The sequence below is a fragment of the Humulus lupulus genome, chromosome 4, assembly GCF_963169125.1.
Source record: "Humulus lupulus chromosome 4, drHumLupu1.1, whole genome shotgun sequence".
Lineage (NCBI taxonomy): Eukaryota > Viridiplantae > Streptophyta > Magnoliopsida > Rosales > Cannabaceae > Humulus > Humulus lupulus.
This window is the reverse complement of record NC_084796.1, coordinates 165,487,240-165,507,773: the sequence shown is the minus strand read 5'-3', so window position 1 is coordinate 165,507,773 and position 20,534 is coordinate 165,487,240.

The following is a 20,534-nucleotide window of genomic DNA, read 5'->3' as shown; positions in this document are numbered from 1 at the left end:
CCCTGGCCTTAGTCTTTTGAACCATTTATAGGCGGGTCCCTTCAGAGTAACAGCGAAGCAATGGCACCTGGCACCACTCCCGATTCCCCTTAGTTTCATCAGATCATTAAACGCATCCAGGTGGTATTTTGGATCCGTGTTCCCTTCGTAAGGGGTCATGTTGGGCTCCTTAAAATTGGTGGGGAGTCGGATTGCCTGGATTTCTCTCATGAAGGGTGACTCATGGTCGAAGTCCTCCTCAAAGACCAGGCCACCTGATGCGGTTACGATCTTGCTACGCAAGCTTCGCATCTCCATGTCTAGATCCTGCCTCCTCTTGCTGAGAGTATCTCTCAAAGTGGACGGGCTAGGACCTGCCTTTCCCTTGCCTTCTCGAGGCGCCACAGGGGGCGTGGTCCCTTGGCCCGCCCTCTTCTTATTGAGTTCCTCCCGCAAGTCTGGGGGTGCTCTTTTGGAGGTGACCTCATCCTCATGGCGAGGGGCAGTGTTGGCCCTTGGCGCTGGCTTTTGGGCCTGCTTAGGCGGTTCGGGGTGATCATTTTGCTTTGTGCGAGGGGTGTTGCTAGTTGAATGTCAGGTTCTCCCGTCATCTACCGGCACTGTGGTCTCCACCCTATCCTTGCCCTTCTCCTTCCCCTTAGGCAAGGTCACGCTAGACTTACCCTGCAATAGGCCGTTAAGGACCTCCTGCATGTTTTCTAAGGTGGTTTCTAATCTTTGGTTTTTGCGGTGGAGTTCACGTATCTCCTCTTCGTAAAACCGGGACTTCGAACTCGAGCTCACGGAGTGGACCCGGGGGTGCTTGTCATGCCTACGGGTAGAAGGGCCCGGGTCTTGCCGGCCAGAGTTCGGTGCCTGCGGCGGTTTTGGAGGAGGGAACGCATCAGCATTTACCGGCAGTGCTCTTGGAGGACTCCCTCCGGGTGGAGCGGCTGGCGATGAGGCCACCCTATCACCCCCGTGAACCTCAGGGTCTTGTGGGGGATCTACGTCTCTGGGCGGAGGAGCATCCCTCATGGAGGCCTTCAGCTGGACTTCGTTCAGGTGAACTTCGACCTCCCGCGTCTCCCTCAGTCGCTTCGAGCGTCTCGACATCTTCTTCTTGTCGGAAACAATGGTGGAACAGTAGCTTAAAACTCACGTTCCCACAGACGGCGCCAAACTGTTGACGGTCAGAACTCGTCAACGAAGTTAAGTTGGAAAAATTATCGAATCAAAATCACTAACGGGAAAGCTATCAAAGCTTGAACAATAACTCAAGAACTAGGATATCACAACAATGGAGAAATTAATCTTTCATTCACACTTAAGGCTCTGCTACAGTAAAATTTCCAACCCCCTTTCAGGTGGCCTTGGAATTCATTTTATAGTAGGCTCTAATGGCCTTAGGTACATAGTGGTCCAGGGGACCAAGTGGTACAAACGTACTGTATTAGGGGAGTGGCTTCAGAGGTTGTGGTTGTACATCCCGTACAGGAGCAGGTGTCAGGAGGATGTCTCCACTACTTGTCTGTACCCATGTCTGATGTGTGGTGGCAGGCGTATTGGCGCAGGTGGTAGTGGTGTCGGTTCTGACTTATGGCCGTAGACGTACGGACCATGGTCCTTACCCCAGCAATCTCACTGGCACTGGTATCCGTACTTAGTACTTGGTCGTACAAATATGTCTCATTTGACTCGTACCGGATCTCCTAAGAATAGGGACTTCGAGGTGTGAAAAAGGGGATCCTTGATGCCCGTACTGGCCATGGCGTTGAGTAGGGGTCCTGGGCCTCTACGCGTCAAGTCACGGGGTGTCGGCCTCCTGAGAAGATGATGGGCTGATGGACTTCCCGGGGCGTGCGCGTGTGGGACCTTGCGCGGCCTCGCGCATGGGGCGCCATTGACGGCCTCGCAGCCTCCCTCGGCCTCGCGCATGGGGCGCCATGGACGGTCTCGCAGCCTCTCTTGGCCTCGCGCACGGGGCGCCATAGATGGTCTCGCAGCCTCTCTTGGCCTCGCGCACGGGGCTCCATAGACGGCCTCGCAGTCCCTCTTGGCCCCGCGCATGGGCATGGTGGGAGTGGCCCAAGGGCCTCGCGGATTGGTGGCCTCGCGAGACGGGAGGGCCTCGCGGAATGGGATGGCCTCGCGAGACGGGAGGGCCTTGCGGAATGGGACGGCCTCGCCCATTTGATGGCCTCGCCCATTTGATGGCCTCGCCTGTTTGACGGCCTCGTGGCTTCCCTCGGCCTCGCGCGGTTGGAATGGCCTAAGGGCCCCGCGATACGGTGGGGTCTCGCCCACGCGAGGGGCTCGCGGGACGGCCTCGCGGGATGGCCTCACGAGACGGTGGAGCTTCGCCCACACGAGGGCCTCGCGAGATGGCCTCGCGAGATGGCCTCGCGAGATGGTGGCCTCGTGGAACGGCTTCGCGAGACGGTGGGGCTTCGCCCACACGAGGGCCTCGCGAGATGGCCTCGCGAGATGGTGGCCTCGTGGAACGGCTTCGCGAGACGGTGGGGCTTCGCCCACACGAGGGCCTCGCGAGATGGTGGCCTCGCGGAACGGCTTCGCGAGACGGTGGGGCTTCGCCCATGTGACGGCCTTGCATTTTCCCTTGATGAGATTATGAGCATCAACAAGATGTATTATGGGGTTATTGGGTTATGGAAATTAATATTTGGAGATATATTTGAGGTTAGAATGTCTAGGAGGGAATATTGGGGAAAATTTACCATTTTGCCCTCGGGGACGTTTTGGTACCCCGAGCCTTGAGGTAACCCTATAGACTTAAGTTGAATAAAACAAAACTTGGAATTGTTTAGAACACTCAAAAACCGACCCATATTTCCCTCATCATTTGGTTTACCTTTCTCTTCATCTTTTCTCTAAGTTAAGCAAGGAAAGCTTTGGGTGGCCATTAGTCAAGACTAAGGATTTCAGCTGGGGATTTAGGGGAGCTTGAAGCTTGGAGCTTAGGGAGCTGGTTCTGAGATTTAATCTAGCAAAGGTAAGTTTTAAATTACAAGGATCAAGTTTGGAATTTCTGCTGGTTTTCATAGAGTATGCATGGTTTGGATTCCAGGGCAGGTTTTGATTGTTTGCTGGGTGTGGGAATTGGTTCCTGAAGTTGTTGGAATGTTTAGGTTGCATAGGAATGAATTCTGGGTTTAATTATGAGGTTGGAGGTGATTTTGGAGGTGTTGGCTCGAAGGAAAATGCAAGAAAGGATGGAGATTTCTGGGTTTGGTGGCGAGGGCCGTGGCCCTAGGAGGGGCATGCCGCGGCCCGTTTGCATGCGAGGCCTTGGGAGGCCATGGTGCTCGAGGCGCGCCGCGGCCCGTGCGTGTTTCAGGGAGGTGTTAGCCTTTGTTTCGAGGCTAGCCACGACGCTTGTGGGGTAGGGCCGTGGCTCTTAGTGGCCTTTTGTGTTTTGAAGTGAGATTAGGCTTGGGAACTCAAAGGTTAAGGCTCGGGATGGATTTTATCACCCGGATTGATAGAATTCAAGGTCTCGGAGATTAGAGTTATGGCTTAAAGTTATTTAATGGATTAGAACTTGATGGATGAATATTGTTAATGTGTTGTGACTAGGGTTTCGGCGAGACTCAAGTTAGGGGACTGTGCTCAGGATATCGATGCTCGGGGAAGCTCGGGATGCAGGTAATAAAACCGGTGTTCCCATAGAGCTTGTATGCAGGGCCGAGCCCTATATCCTTGAATTGCAGGGCATAACCCTTGATTGAATTTGTTAGTGTTCAATATATGTTTATTATGCTATGAATGCAATTGTGTAAATGTTCGGCAAGAGCCGGGAACGGCGTAGGCCGAGGTCGGCAGGGGCCGGGAATGGTGTTGGGCACGTAAAGTGCAAGGCCGAGTACGGCAAGGGGCCAGGAGCAGCGTTGAGCACGTGGAGTGCGAGTTGCCAGGGCGAGACCCTAAATGATACCTGGGATATCCTCGTGGTGTGGACCGTAACCCCAGGGCCTGGTAAAGCGCCTGGGAAGGCTTGGCCGTATGTGTATAGCCTATTGATGGCCTGTTAATATGCTATGTGTTTGTTATGCATATGTTTTCTGCTTGTGAGGGTTTTCTTGCTGGGCTTTGGCTCACGGGTGCTCTGTGGTGCAGGTAAGGGCAAGGGAAGGGTCGACCAACCATGAGTACGGGGAGCGTGAAGTGACAGGTACATGTTTGGCCTGCCTGGCTGCCACGGCCAGGGGTATTTTTGGGAAACGTTTGAACTAAACTCAGATTTTGTCGTCTAGTCGACTTTGGTTGTAATTATATGTTGTAAATATTTCTAAACAGTATTTTGGGATCCCAAAATGTCAAACACTTTATGATTTTCAGTAAATGGAATTACTTTCAAAGTTTATAACTCTGTTTATGATTTAATTACACTTTTAACTTAAAATCTTGATTAGCGAGTTGAATGCACATTTTAAACTCACTTAGTAACGACTCTAAGGAAGTAGGGTGTTACATTGTACTACAAAGAAACAACACCAGTCATTATTGTTGACCCCCATTTAAGATCCCATATCCTTAACAGTTTAGGAAAACTTCTCTTGATAAACAGTTTTTCAAGTTCTTAGAGGTGTTCAAGAAGTTACACATCAACATTCCCTTTGCTGAGGCCTTAGAGCAAATGCCCAGTTATGTAAAGTTCATGAAAGAAATTCTATCCAAAAAGAGGAAGATGGAGGACTACGAGACTGTGGCATTGATTGAAGAATGTAGTGTTATTCTACAAAGGAGGCTTCCCCAAAAGTTGAGAGATCCAGGGAGCTTTACCATTCCTTGCACTATTGGGAATTTAGATTGCAAGCATGCTTTGTGTGGCTTAAGGGAAAGCATAAATCTGATGCCCTTATCTATTTTTTGAAGACTTGGGTTGGGTGAAGCTATGCCAACAACAGTTACCTTAAAGTTGGCAGAACGTTCAGTGAAGCATCCATGGGGTATTATTGAAGATGTTTTGGTGAAAGTGGATAAAGTTATTTTCCCTGTTGAATTTATAGTACTTGACATGGAGGAGGATACCAATGTGCCACTAATTCTTAGAAGGCCATTCTTAGCCACTGGGCAGGCATTCATTGATGTTCAGAAGGGAAAGTTGAAACTCAAAGTTCAAGGTAAAGAGGTGGTCTTCAATGTGTTCAAGGAAATGTAATATCCTAGATCAAGTGACATTTGCTTTTCTATAGATTTGGTTGAGGGGGCTGTTTTTGAGAAGAAGATGAGTACTGATGCTCTAGAGGTGGCACTGACACAGAGTAAAGAGGAAGAGAGTGATGATGTAGAGGTGATAGAATATTTGAGATGGGTGAACTCTTATGGGCCATTTTATAGAAAGAATTATGAAGAGTTGGGTCAAGTTCCTGACATACCCTTGTCGTCTATAGAGAAACCACCAGTGTTAGAATTGAAGACCTTGCCAGATCATCTCCACTACATTGATCTGGGTGAGCATGAGACTTTACCAGTGATTGTTTCTGCTTTTCTATCTGATGTGGAGGTAGAAAAATTATTGAGAGTCTTGAGGGCTCATAAGCTGGCTATTGGGTGGACATTGGTAGATATTTGAGGAATCAATCCTTCTACAGTGATGTATAGGATCCGCTTGGAAGATGAGAGCAGATCTTCAATTGAAGCTCAGAGGAGATTGAATCCCACAATGAAAGAGGTTGTAACGCCCTACTACCCAGGGACCATTACTATGTGTATTTTAAATAGTGCTAAACTCACTAACCAAGTCATTTGGCCATAATCGTGTAACTAAATGTGATTAACGGTTTAGGGTTAAAATTTTTGGTCAAAGATACAACGTTTCACTAAAACATTTACTGTATACATTGGGATCCCAGAACACATTTTAAAGGTTAATTACAATAAAAGATTTACAACTTATTGACCTAAGCGGCAAAATAGGGTTTAACCCTAGTTCCACTTTAAACCCTCAGCCGTGGTGGTCGAGAAGCCACATATGTACACATCGTCACCTAAGCTCTCCAACTCAAAGATGGTTCAACTTTCTATTACCTTTAGCTGCACCATATAGCACTCGTGAGCCGAGGTTCAGCAAGAAAACTCAAACACATGCTCATAAGCAAATAATAATATGTCATCAAATCATAATAAGCATGCCTAGCAGTAATAACCCTATTCATGCATGCAAACAAGTACAAATAACTGATTATGGGGTCCTGCACCCTGAGTAGATGACTGTTAAGTCAATCTAGGGTCCCGCGCCTTGAATAGATGACTATCCAGTCTTTCTGGGGTCCTGCGCCCTAAATAAATGACTTATTAAGTCTCTCTGGGATCCTATGCCCTAAATAGATGACTAGGTTCCTGTACCCTGAATAAATGACTGGGGACCTGTGCCCTGAGTAAATGACTGGGGACCTGTGCCTTAGGGGTCCTGTGCTCTGAATAAATGACTGGGACCTATGTCCTAGGGGTCTTGCACCCTGAATAAATGACTAGGGTCTTGTGCCCTACAGATCCTTCGCCCTAAGCCATGTGACATTCCAATCACCCGAGCCTTTTAGCCCTTGCTCTGAGTAACTAGCCTTAGGCTAGTGTAGAGTCCCAGAATTTTACTTAGCTAGTTAGATAGTAGTAGTAGAAGTAATAACTAGTAGTAGTTATAGTATGTTTATTTACTGTGGATTTTGGTTCAAACCGGGACGTAGTTGAACACTCGTAGCAACACTTACAGATTTTATAAGTTTAACCTATAGTTTAAGAATATTAATTATAACATAAGATTTGATTAATATAGCTGATTATAAAAATGTCATTTATTATACTATAAGGTTTAGATAGAATTAATAAGATTATGACACTTGTCATGTGCAGGTTTATTTAAGGATTTAACTATAGTTTAAATAAAAGAAAGTTCTAGAAAACTATAGAACCTTCCAAGACGAGCATGACATTTGTTACAATCTTTTTTATTTGAGGAATTAAGCATTTTTTAAGTGGATAGTTCAAAAATAGAAGTTTTTAGAAGCTCTAGACCCTTCTAGAACTTGCTAGAATCTCGTATTACTCAGTCAAACCTGATTAATCAATTCAATTATGCTGAAAATGTGCAATTACGTGTTTAATATATTCATGTATGCCGATATATTGCAGCCTGAGAGTCGATGTATCGCCACACGGGGAATACGAAAAACACGTGAACATCGTACAAACGAAATGACGAGCACTCGGGTAATAAGCCCAGGCGATATATCGCCTATGATGGGCGATATATCGGCCCTAGGGCTATATGTTCAAACGTTTTTGAAACCGAGCTCAATTCATTCCTTAACCTCTTGAACAGCCTCTGAACGTTTTGACTGAGTCTTAAGCCTCTGTTGAACGAATATTCAAATATTTTTCAATTAATACTCATTATTTTTATTCAAGCTAAAATGAGGTAGTTCACTCCTTGAACTCTATAAATAGGACCTAGTACCCAGCCATTTCTCTCATTCTTCAAGTTGTGTTCAGAACCTTCAAGCTGCTAGGGTTACTATAGAGTGATAAACACTTGGGTTGAGATTTAAGCTTTATCATCTTAAGCTTTATAAACACTTGGGAAGTAAGATAAATAGTGTGTTTTTCAAAATCGAGGCGTAGTTCGGTACTAATACATCCAAAGGTATTCATAATCTTAAGTTCATTTCTGTATGTTTCTTTAGTTTCCCTTAGTTTTCTTTACTCAAATCCTAACTAATTGTTTTCCATTCTTGGTTAGGTATTTAAGTTCTTTGAACTTAAGATTTCTTTCGGTAAGTTTCTTTTCTTTAGAAATACTCACATTCTTATTATTGGTTTTAGGAGTGTTCTAAATCCCGTCCTTGTTCTCATATCCCGGTTTTGGTAAGGAAAATAGGATAGAATTTTATATGTTTATATGATATGATATGTTATGATATCTTATGTTATGTTATCTTATGTTTACATTATGTATAGTATATAGTCCTTGGGCATATGACTTGTCTAGCTAGCAAGCCCCAATAATTTATGGGCATATGACTTGCTTGGCTAGCAAGCCCCACAAATCTATGGGCATATGAATTGCTTAGTTAACAAGCCCCAAGTAGTATAATGACCATTGTAGTATATGACATATGCTTATTGTATATGTTTATGATATAGTTTATGTATATGTTTTATGTTATTAGTAGATTTTCCTTGCTGGGCATTAGGCTCATTCATTTATTTTTTTATGTATGCAGGAAAATAGATATGGCGGTGGAAGGATTCGTGGTAGCTTGACTTGTGTATTGAGGGAGAATGGATTCGATGGACTGCGTGAATGATTCGAGGACGATGTTATTTTAGTCATTTTATTATGTTTTCTTTATGTATTTTCCGCATTTAGCTTTGTAAACAATTTCATTTAAGTTTAAAGTTATGTTTTATTTTTAAACAATGTGATCCCATACCCCGAATTTATGTATTTCAACATTTACTTTAGAGTTTTCAATAAAGTTTGTGAATGTTTCTTATGTATGTTTTCTCAAAAATAGTGTCTATGTATAGTAGTTTTAATGGTCCAAAGTCTTAGAATTAGTTGGGTCATTATAGCTAGCCAAGCCCTTTAGTTTTCTTCGACCAATCGTTCGGTCAAGCATTTAATGCTCATGTTGATTAGATCTAATCATTTCGGCCTGCGTTGAATACGCTAATGCCGTTCTTGACTCATAAGTCAATCCCATACGACTCGCGCTCAGTACTATTTCTGATCATGACTGATAAGTTAGAGCTTCACGAACAGTACTAAACACCATTGTCATTTCTTAACTAATAAGTCAGTGTTTTCTCAATGCACACAGGCATATATCATATGTCAAATATCCAGATCTAAGGTATTCAACATGCTTAATCAATAATCGCAAGCATAATCATAATCATGCACAATTACAGAGACTCAAGCTCTGATCAATTCCTTATTCAACATTCATCTCATTTTGGTCAACGACAGAAAAATAGTACAAAGCTTGAGAAAACAATCTAATGGGAAATAAAGAACACCAAGAATTATAGTGGTTCGGCCCCAATGATTGGTAATGACCTACGTCCACTTGATACTATTATTAATATTGAGCTTCACAGGTGTGATCAAAGAACTAGGGTTCCTGAGTTTCACAAACCTTAGAAGGAGAAAACAATACAAACGATGGATAATAGTAATGTAATTCAGAAAAAGATCAGAAGCCCCCTCCTTGAGCTATTTCTTGTATATTTATAGGCTCAAGGAGGGTTACATGAGTCAAGTAATAATATCTTCCCTTAATAAACAGATCTTCAGGTCATAATGAAGAGATATTCTTGGATATCATTACAACTGTACAGATTTATTCATAAATAAACGGAGTATACAACCAGGTAGGTCGTATATAAAACTTGAACTTCTCATACAGAAATATCTCTGGTCGATAGGCGAGCAGCATCTCTGCCACGTGTCGGCCATGTGTCGAAAATTCTTGCACGTCATCAACAACTATTTTTTGGATAAACATTTGTCCCCCAAGTTTATTTATTGCGACCAGCAATAAGTAAACTTAGGAAACTAACCTTTCGTATGCCCCACGAAATCTGTCAGAGCCCTTCGTGCGTTCTTGAAAACTATGACCTAATCACGTCTAATCACACCTTTTCGGTTTCCAAGTAATCCCTCTGACGGCTATTACACTCCCCCATGCCTTGAAAAAGGTAACTCATGATTACCCCTTTTCAACATATCTCAGCCTTTATAAATAATCCTCACATTTACCTTTTAACTTTTTACTCGCCATTTTCTTGCCAAGAACCCTCAAGAACTCCATCTTAGAGCTCAAAAGTTTCGAAGACCTTCCATCGCTGTTCTAAGAATCCTCCATTCGCTCGGCCAAAGTCGCTTCATTTCAGAATCTCCAACCTTCATCTAGGTAATTTTCTTCAACTTTTAAGCCCTTTGACATGCCATGCATACTGCCATACGACTGATTTGAGTTCTGAAAATTTTTGTGTTCTTGGGTAGAAATGCATGAGGATTTTGGGAATGTTGATTGATGCTTGATAGGGTAGTGTAGGAGTTAGGAGCCAGTTTGATAGTCGAGATCGTAAGTTTAGGGCGTAAAATCGAAGTAAAAATTCGATTTTTAGGCTAGCTGAAAAACTGGGTTTTTCCCGCCCCTTCGGAGTCGAAAAAGCTTTTTTCCAAAAACTTTTTATTTCTGCTTTTTGATCTATTTTTCAAACTGCTCGCATAGAACTTAGTGTTTCCATTAGAATGCTGCTGGTCGTAGACACGAGCAATGTTATTCCAAATTTCAACATAATCTCCCAGGCTGTGCGTCTTATCTCCTCCTTTCTCTATTCGCAGTTTACATGCAAGATCTGTGGGGAGGAGAAAGGCCTATAGACGACGACCTATTGGCTCAGCTGCCCGAGGACGAAGAGCAACCGTCGTCATTGATACCCGAAATTCCATTTTCTCGTGCCAATCCAAACACTTCACCTGTCCCTGTTCGAAGTATGGCTCGCACCAAAACTAAAGCTCAGAAAAAGAGAACCCCCGATCCTTCTCATCAGCCTGCTCCTAGGGCTGATGCTCCCTCGACCAGTGGTCGAGATGAAAATGCTCTTGACCCCAACATCCAAAGACGCGCTCGACCCCGACATGCCATTCAGCCAGATGTTGAGTGGCATTTAGTTCCTGAGAGCAGAGTGACGATCAGAATGATCGCCAATTATATAAGGAAGTATGGTCTCATGGGGGTGACCTTAGTCAGACCTAACCAAGACCAAAGGGCGAACCTGCTCGGAGGCGCCTTCAGCGCCTGGTTGAGGTTTCATATCGAGGAAGGGGCTACCCTGCCTCTTCACTCATTTTTCCAAGGGGTGGCCAACTATTTCGGAGTTGCCCCTTTTCAAATAACCCCAAACAAATATAGGATGCTCGCTGCACTCTATATCCTGTATAGCCAAAAGAAATGGCCCGTGCCAATGCCTCATGAGGTCAACTACCTGTTCGACCTCAAATCCAACCCCAACCAAGAAGGCACGGGGTTTTTTCACTTCTGTCATCAGGAAACCGGGCGCACCTTCCTGACTGACACCACCCACATATCAAATGTGGGGAGGTACTACCAGGAGTACTTCCTCACAACTGACATGATCGCAGACAATCTGGCCTTCGCTCAAGGAGGTAAAACTTTTGTATCACTGTCTATCACTTCTTCACTTAGTGTTCCCCTCCACATTTTCTTAAACTGTTAATGTCTTCCAGGCCCATGGCTGCGACCAGACCCAACTCCAGACATGGAGTTGAGATCGGTGCTTCTAGCCAGCATGTCTGACGTAGAAAAGAGCGTCAAGCATCTGGTTACTGGAGCTAACCTTAGGTTGGCTGGCCTCTTGGCCCCTCATCAGGACACGAGGGAGTCAATTGCAGGGAGTGCCACAATTGAGGAGGAACCCGAGCAGCAACCTCCAGCGTCGCCTCCACGAAGGAGACAGACTGGGGTCACGATCAGGGAACCTGTTGGCACTCCTCCAGCAGAGAGGCCCTCCGTCCCCTTTGGGAAGGGAAAGAAGAAGGCCACCGAGCCTGTCGAACACTCGGACGAGTCTTCAGATGATAATGGTGCAGTTATTTCGCTTTTAGATAACTTGCCAATTCCCTGTCACCTATTCGACAGGAATGACAATTTTAAATATGCTCCAAATTTAGGTCCAGACTTCTTCATGTCGAAGAATGAGTATAAGACTAGTAGAATCTATAGTATAGCGACCAGTAATAATAGCTCAGGTATTTGACTTTGCAATCTTTCTTTACTTCTTTTTTTGATGTAATGTACTTGGTCATTTATGCTATCTCACTGTTTGATATTGTTCTTCTTTTTCAGACATGGAATCCATCAATGTGTTCGACATCTACAACACTCCTGAGGCTGCCGCGGCTCCCCTGAGCAAGAAGAAGACCAGCAAGAGACACCACGGGGAGAGCAGCAAAGCACCTCAGGCGAAGAAGACTCAAAATGCAGGCCCTTCGAAGGATATGCCCTCTGCCACCATAACTACATCCTCTCCCCGCGAGCAGCAGATTCCTCCTGCTCCAGCCGGATAACCTCCACCTCCCGCGACCCCGACCGACCGAACCCAACAGGTCGATCCTGCTTCAACTGGGGGCGACATAACTGGTCGCGCCTTTAAATTGGTCAAGGAGAGGGTCGCTAAGATTGTGAAGCACGACTGCTGCCGAGAGGCAATGGCTGCTACAGAGGCGATGGATGTTGACCTGATCCTGAATCGCGCCCTGAACGAGTTCACCAGTGTAAGTCATCTTTTTCTGTGGAAACATGTCTTCTTTATTTTATAGTTAGTCTAACTTCTATTTCAACTGTAGGCCATGCTGACCCTCATTGCCGGCCGCATCCACTTGGGTATTGTCATCGAGCAGGCCAAAACTTTGGAGCAACGACACGAGGATGAAATTAAAGCTGCCGAGGCAAAATATGTCGAACAGCTGGCAGTGGTGGTTGATGAAAAGGCTAAACTGGCTAAGGAGTTGGAGGAGAAGCAGAGGTCTCTGGAGAAAGTTCGTGAGCAGAGGGACCAATTTAAGGAGTCCAACTGCTTTAACTTCCGTGTGGCCCAACAGCTCAAGGTGGACTTGGTCTCGAGCAAGCAGGAGACTACTTCCCTGGAGAAAGCCAATGCCGGCAACTTGGAAAGGTACAAGAGTGCCACTCTTCGATGCTTCTATGATTTCTGGAAGCATAATCAGGGTGCCAACTTCGACTACCTTCCCGAGAATGCGAGAGACGCCGAGCTTGCTCGCTGCGCTGCCCAGCTGGCTGAGGAAGAAAGGTCAAGGGTTCCTGCTTCCCCTGAAATCTTGCTGGTCGTTGGGATGGACGGGGCAGACAACGAGGCTGCAGACGTCGTCGATCAAGGCCCTCCTCAGGATCCTCTGGCTGCTTAAGCTTTTTCTATTTATATTTCATCTTTTTAACTACACGACCTACGAGTCGTGATGTAAAGACAATACAATTTTTATTTTCTGCATGGGCAACTTTTACTTTTATTTGAACAATTACATCCGAGCAGCGCAGTGTGAAAGGATTCATTTTGATATTATAATATATTTTCATATTATTATAATATCTTTTTGCATGACCGAACTTAGCATAGCACTTTGGTTTTGTTTAACAAAATAACAAAATTTTGAAAAATACTCTAAGTTCCCTAGCATGTTTTCACTTATTTTGCTCATGTGTTTACATACCTTTTAACGATATGCTTTGCTTACTTGTACCTTATATGCCCCCCAAGTGATCGGAGAGCTTTAGGTCCTTGGTCACTTGCCTTGACCAGAACCTACTCGAACATTACTGCTCGCAACAATATGATTAGCGTTATAATACAGCAAAACAACACACGTAATGAGCAAATATTTGTAATAAATACAATAGTTGGCAAGAAATGACTGGCTGAGCACAATCCCTTTTATTTTTCGTAATAAATGGACTAAACATGTCTGTACGAGTGATCAATAAGATCTTACATTTGTTCAAAACTTGTAAAAAATAAAATTTATACAAACCAATTCTTTAAGAAGAATTGTTCATTGGTAATACTTGCGCAGGTGTTCTCCATTCCAATAGCGAGGAACGAGATCTCCGTTTAAGTGTGTAAGTTTATAAGTGCCTAGGTGAAGGACTTCATCAATCTGGTAAGGCTCTTCCCAATTTGGCTCGAGTACTCGAGCAGCTTGGTCACGGGTGTTAAGGAAAACTCTTCGAAGTGCAAGATCTCCAACATTGAATTTTCTTTCTCGTACTTTAGAGTTGAAATACCGGGCGACCTTTTGCTGGTACGCAGCTACTCGGAGCTGAGCTTGTTCATGCTTTTCATCAATTGAGTCCAGGGATTCCATCAATAGCTAGCTGTTAGAATCTTGGTTGTATGTCAATCTGTGGTGCGAGGGTGGATCTAACTCGACAGGCAACATAGCATCATACCCGTACGCCAAGGAAAACGGGGTATGACCTGTTGCTGTTCGGTGGGAAGTTCTATACGACCAAAGAACTTCAGGCAACTGCTTTGGCCATGCTCCCTTAGCTTCCTCAAGTATTTTATTCAGGGTATCCTTCAACATTTTATTAACTGCTTCGACTTGCCCATTCGCTTGGGGATGAGCGACTGAAGAAAAGCTTTTGATAATATCATGTCGTTTGCAGAAGTCCGTGAATAAATCATTGTCAAACTGGGTGCCGTTATCCGAGACTATCTTCCTTGGTAATCCATAGCGACAAATGATGTTCTTGACTACGTAGTCAAGCACTTTCTTGGTCGTTATGGTTGCGAGTGGCTTAGCCTCGGCCCATTTTGTGAAGTAGTCGACGGAAACCACTGCATACTTTACACCACCTTTCCCTATAGGCAAAGATCCGATTAGATCTATTCCGCAAACTGCGAAAGGCCATGGAATCTGCTGCTTTAACTCATTGGGAGCTGCTCATGGGATTTTAGAAAATCTCTGACACTTGTCACATCTCCACACGAACTCCATTGAGTCTTCATTCATGGTTGGCCAGAAATAGCCCTGCCTTAGGATCTTTTTTGACAGACTTTGCCCCCTAGCGTGGTCCCCGCAAAAGCCTTCGTGCACCTCTTTAATTTACTCTTTGGATTTCTCCTTTGTAACACATCTGAGGAGTGGCAATGAGTATCCCCTTCGGTATAGGATTCCATCGACCAGGATATACCTAGCAGCTTGTCGCTAAAGGGTCCTAGCTTTGTTTCTATCCACTGGTAGCATGCCGCTTGACAGATACTCTACATAAGGTGCCATCCACGTATCCGCCATCTGGATGACCAGAGTGGTTTCTGCTGCTTGGATGCTTGGTACTGATAGCCGCTCGACTGGTACTATGTTCAGAGTATCAGCATCTTTTGCACTTGCCAACTTCGCCAAAGCGTCCGCATTGGAATTCTGATCGCGAGGTACTTGCTGGAGACTGTATTTGTCGAACTGGGCTAACGGATCCTTTGTTTTGTTCAGATAAGCGACCATCTTCAAACCTTGCGCCTGATACTCTCCCAAGACTTGGTTCACCACCAACTGAGAATTGCTATAGATGTCAAGCACTTTTATGTTCATATCCTTGGCTAACCGCAATCCAGCGAGTAATGCTTCATATTCGACCTCATTGTTAGAAGCAGCGAAGTCAAATCTAATTGCACAGTGAAATCGATGCCCTTCTGGCATTATCAATATCACTCCGGCTCCTGCATGGGATTCGTTGGATGAACCGTCTATAAACAATTTCCACGAGGGTGCTTGGATTTGACACTCAGGCTCGCTGGGCTCTTCAGTCTGCTCGCCACCTACAAGCTCTGTGAATTCGGCGATGAAGTCAGCCATGGCTTGTCCTTTTATTGCTGTTCGCGGCAAGTAAGATATGTCGAACTGCCCGAGTTTGACTGCCCACTTTAATAATCTTCCTGCAGCCTCTGGCTTTTGCAGGACTTGTTGAAGAGGCTGGTCGGTCAATACCGTAATTGGATGAGCTTGGAAGTAAGGCCGCAACTTCCTAGAGGCCAAAACTAAACAATAGGCTAACCTTTCGATGGGGGGATACCTTAAATCTGCTCCGATCAGCCTTTTGCTTACATAATAGACAACCTTCTGCACACCTTCTTCCTCTCTTACTAGCATAGCACTAGTAGCATAGTCAGTGATTTCCAGGTAGATGAATAAAGTCTCTTTATCGACTGGCTTTGACAGGATGGGTGGTTGCGCCAAATGCACTTTTAGTGCTTGAAAGGCCTGTTCGCACTCATCTGTCCATTCAAATTTCTTATTGCCTCTTAGTAGATTGAAAAATGGGATGCACTTGTCTGTTGATTTCGAAATGAATCTACTGAGAGCAGCAATCCTCCCGGTCAGGATTTGGACATCCTTAATCTTCACTGGCGTCTTCATCTCGATCAAGGCTTTTATTTTCTTGGGATTAGTTTCAATTCCTCTTGAGTTAACTATAAATCCCAAGAACTTCCCTGATCCTACTCCGAAGGAGCATTTAAGGGGATTTAGCTTCATCCTATATTTATTCAGGACGTTGAAGCATTCCTGCAAATCCCTTACATGCCCTTTTACTTTCTTCGACTTAACCAGCATGTCGTCTACATAAACCTCCATGTTTGTACCGATCAGCTCCTTAAACATGTGGTTGACAAGTCACTGGTAAGTCGCACCAACGTTTTTCAAACCGAAGGGCATCACCTTGTAACAATAGAGCCCTGTATCAGTTCGAAAGCTAGTGTGATCCTCATCAGGGGGTGCATACTGATTTGATTATACCCAGAGTATGCATCCATGAATGAGAGGATCTCGTGCCCTACAGTGGCATCGACCAGCTGGTCGATCCTCGGGAGTGGGAAACAGTCTTTGGGGCAGGCTTTATTAAGGTCTGTAAAATCCACGAACGTACGCCACTTGCCATTCAGCTTGAGCACGAGTACGGGATTAGTGACCCACGATGGATAAAAATCCACTCTGATGAATCCATTCTCCTTCAACTTCTCGACTTCCTCTTTCAAGGCCTTTGATCTATCTTTGTCGAGCAGCCTTCTTTTTTGTTGCACTAGTGGAAAGCTTTTGTCGATGTTCAGGACATCGCTGATGACTGTAGGATCTATCCTGTAACGCCCTACTACCTTAGAGCCATTACTAAGTGAGTTTTAAAAGAAACTTTGTGCAATGAACTCGCTAACCGAGGTTTTTAAAACAAAAGTGTGACTAAGCAAAAGTTAAGGCTGTAATCTTTAAAAATACGTTGTTTCATTGAAAACTTCCAGTATTTAACGTTTGGGATCCCAAAATAAGATTTGAAAACTATTTGCAACTTAAAATAAGTTTACAGTTGATTAATTAGTAAAATCACAGATTATTACAGCCATTTCTCGAATAAACCCCCAACCAAAGCAGTCGGGCAGGCCAAACATGTATGCGTCGCTTCACGCTCTCTGTACTCATGGCTGGTTGACTCAATCTTTGCCCTTACCTGCAACACAGAGCACCCGTGAGCCGAAGCCCAGCAAGAAAACTCATACAGTTCATAACATATGCCAATTATACAGTTAACATATCAGACAGTCCACAGATAAACAGGTCATCCATCAGACTAAGCAAACACGGCCATGCCGCCCCAGAAGCCTTACCAAAGCCTGGGGTCTCGGTTCCCACCGTAAGGATATCTCATGTATCCATTGGGTCCTACCCTGACTGTAAGTATCCCATATGCTAAGTGATACTTCCAGCCTCGTTGCCGTTCTCGGCCTTAGCCGTTCATTGCACTGCAATCACACATATAATACATTTAGAACTAATCATTCAAACATATAATAATTCATTTAATGTTATGCATTAGCACATAATACAATCTAGGGCCATGCCTTGTAATAACACTATGGGCCCATGCCCTATTCTCGGGTGCTACAGTTTTCTTACCTGTATCGCGAGCTTTCCGATGCACCAAGGCCACAAGCACGGTCCTCTAGCACGTGCCTCTCCGAAATCCTAGTCACAACACACATAAAACACCTTTTAATACTAACCAACCCAAAACCACTTCCCGGGACCAATCCCGCACTCTCGGGACCTCTAATTCCTTAAAACAATACATTGGAACCATCCCCCGAACCCCCGGAGCAAAAGCTCAAAAATGCAAATTTTCAAGTCCTGAAAATGGCCTAGCACCGCGGCGCTACCCAAGAGGGCCGCGGCGCCCTGTCCAATAGGGCCGCGGCGCCCAGCAAGTCAGAGAGCCTACCCTGACTGGAAACATCCTCGCGCCGCGGCGCTCCATCGCGAACTCAGAATTTCTGGGTTTTTCTCCTTCAATTACCTCATCCAAAACACCTCTAAACCAGCCCAAACACATATCTCAACCCCAAAACCAAATTGAAACCTCAAATAAACCATCTAACAACCTATAGACACTATCATCAAGATCAAAAACACAATCACACCCAAAAATCCACACCTTTGATTTCAACTTCAGAAAATTTAAATCCATAGCTCAAACTTAAATCATGCTTCAATTTCTTGAACCAAAATAGAAATAAGCCTTAAATTTACATAGAATCCTTACCTTGAATGAAGAATCCAACCCTAAGCTTCCTTGATTCATCTCCTAAGTCTCCAAATTTCAGCTCCTTCAACTCCTCTTCTTCTTCTTCTTGCCCTAGCTTTTCCTCTAGCTTTTCTTCTCTCTATTCTTTAACAAAACCAAAATATAACCAGCCCAAACCGAGTACCCCATATAACCCAGCTGCAATTTGTCTAAACCCCTTGCCAAATGACCATTTTACCCTTCCTTAAATTCCCCTTTCTAGCTAAACCTCAAGGGCCTTTTTGTCATTCCTACTTTCTTGCAATTCTACCACTTCTTTCAACCAAACTTGTTACTCTCAACGGTTACCAACAGTAACACAAATTACCATATCACCAATTACCATTAACTCACAAGAACCCAATTACAAAATCCCCAAAATACCCCTAGGCTCCCTCCGAGCCGGGTATAAAAATCCCGTTGTGACATTTGAGTTAACTAGCTCTCTAGGACCGTCTCGGCACGTGCATCACAATAATGACACCACCCTCACGTGGTCCAAATCACATAATACAATTATCACATAGATGCCCACAGCGGGCTAAAATCACCAATTTACCCTATCATACAAACAGGGTCCACATTCATATTTATTTCACCTAAACATGCATACTAATCACATATTCATTAAATTCACATAAATTAATGCAATATAACAATTATTGCCCTCCAGGCACACTAATCAAGGCTCCAAGCCTTATTAGCAAATTTAGGTCGTTACATATCCCGACCATGTCTTTATGCGACCAGGCAAAGGCATCCTGGTTCCTCCTTAAGAACTCCACCAGTGCTTGTTTTGTCGTTGTATCTAAGTTTTTACTGTCTTTCACAACTCTGGTCGGATTTTTCTCATCGAGTTGGACCTCTTCAAGGTCCTCAATGGGTCCCACTTTTTCTTCAAAATCCCCAAAGCGAGGATCTAAGTCTCTATTCTCACTTTGGGCAACGCCCGATTTGGTGAGATTATCACCTGACCGGGCTTGAACATCAGTTTCCATTTGCAACTCCTTCCCGGTGGATTCTCTCGATACACCCTTCTTTGCCTTGGTGATCGAGGTGCTGTAGCACTCCCTTGTTTCCCTCTGGTTTCCCAACATGCATCCTACCCCTGTGTCCGTTGGGAATTTCATAGCGAGGTGCCATATAGAAGTGATGGCTCGTAGGTCGACCAGAATTGGTCTCCCTATCACAGCGTTGTACGCTGAAGGACAATCAACAACTATAAAAGTAGTGAGTAATGTCCTATTAGCAGGCGCAGTGCCTGCTGTGATTGGGAGTCTAATCGACCCTACTGGGGCGAGCCCTTCTCCAGAAAAACCATAAATGGTTTGGTTGCATGGCTTTAGGTCCTTCACGGACAACTTCATCCTTTCCAGCGAGGACTTATATAGGACGTTGACCGAACTTCCTGTATCGACCAACACCCTTTTCACCATCATGTTCGCGATCTGTACGTCCACGACCAGCGGATCGGAGTGTGGGAATCGCACGTGCTGGGCATCGTTGTTAGAGAAGGTGATCAGTTCCTCCTCTGTTCGAGCCTTTTTTGGTGTACGATCCTTGACACTCATCATCTCGATGTCCTGGTCGTGGCGCAGGATTCGAGCATATCATTCCCTCGCTTTCCCACTATCTCTTGCAAGATGTGGGCCTCTGTAGATGGTGAGTAGGGTACCTGCCATGGGAGCTGGCTGTAAAGGTGGCGAGCATTGGCGTGCAAGCACCGACTCGTTGCCACCTTGAGCCTCTCGCTGAGAACCTCCCCCGGCTCGCACATATCTTGTTAAATGTCCCTGTCTTATCAGGAACTCAATTTTGTCCTTCAGCTGGTTACACTCATTGGTGTCGTGCCCATAATCTTTATGAAAACGACAGAACTTTGTCGAATCTCTCTTGGAGATATCTTTCCTTATTGGTGCAGGTCGTTTGTAGGGCACAATCGAGCTGGTCGCCTGGTAAACCTCGGCTCGGCTTTCAACAAGAGCAGTGTAATTGGTGAATTTCAGTTCATACCGATTACCTTTAGGGCGCTTACTCTCGGAGGTCGAGGGTTCAGTGTTCGCCCACTTTCCACCGTTCTTACCATTTCCATTCCCGTTGCCTTGGCCGTTGCCATTGGGCTTAGACCCATTGGTGGTTTTGACGGGTTCTTCCTTGGGCCCCTTGTCTTTTGTTTGCGATTTCCCTTCATTGGCAATCGCGTCCTTGATCTTGATGTACCGATCAGCTTGATCTAAAAACTCCTGGGTACTTTTAACCCCATGCTTTCTGAGGCTAATCTAGAGGGGAGAATGGCACTTAACCCCAACAGTTAGGACCATCATCTTGCCTTCATTGCCCACAGTCTTGGCTCCAGCTGCGGCTCGCATGAAGCGCTGA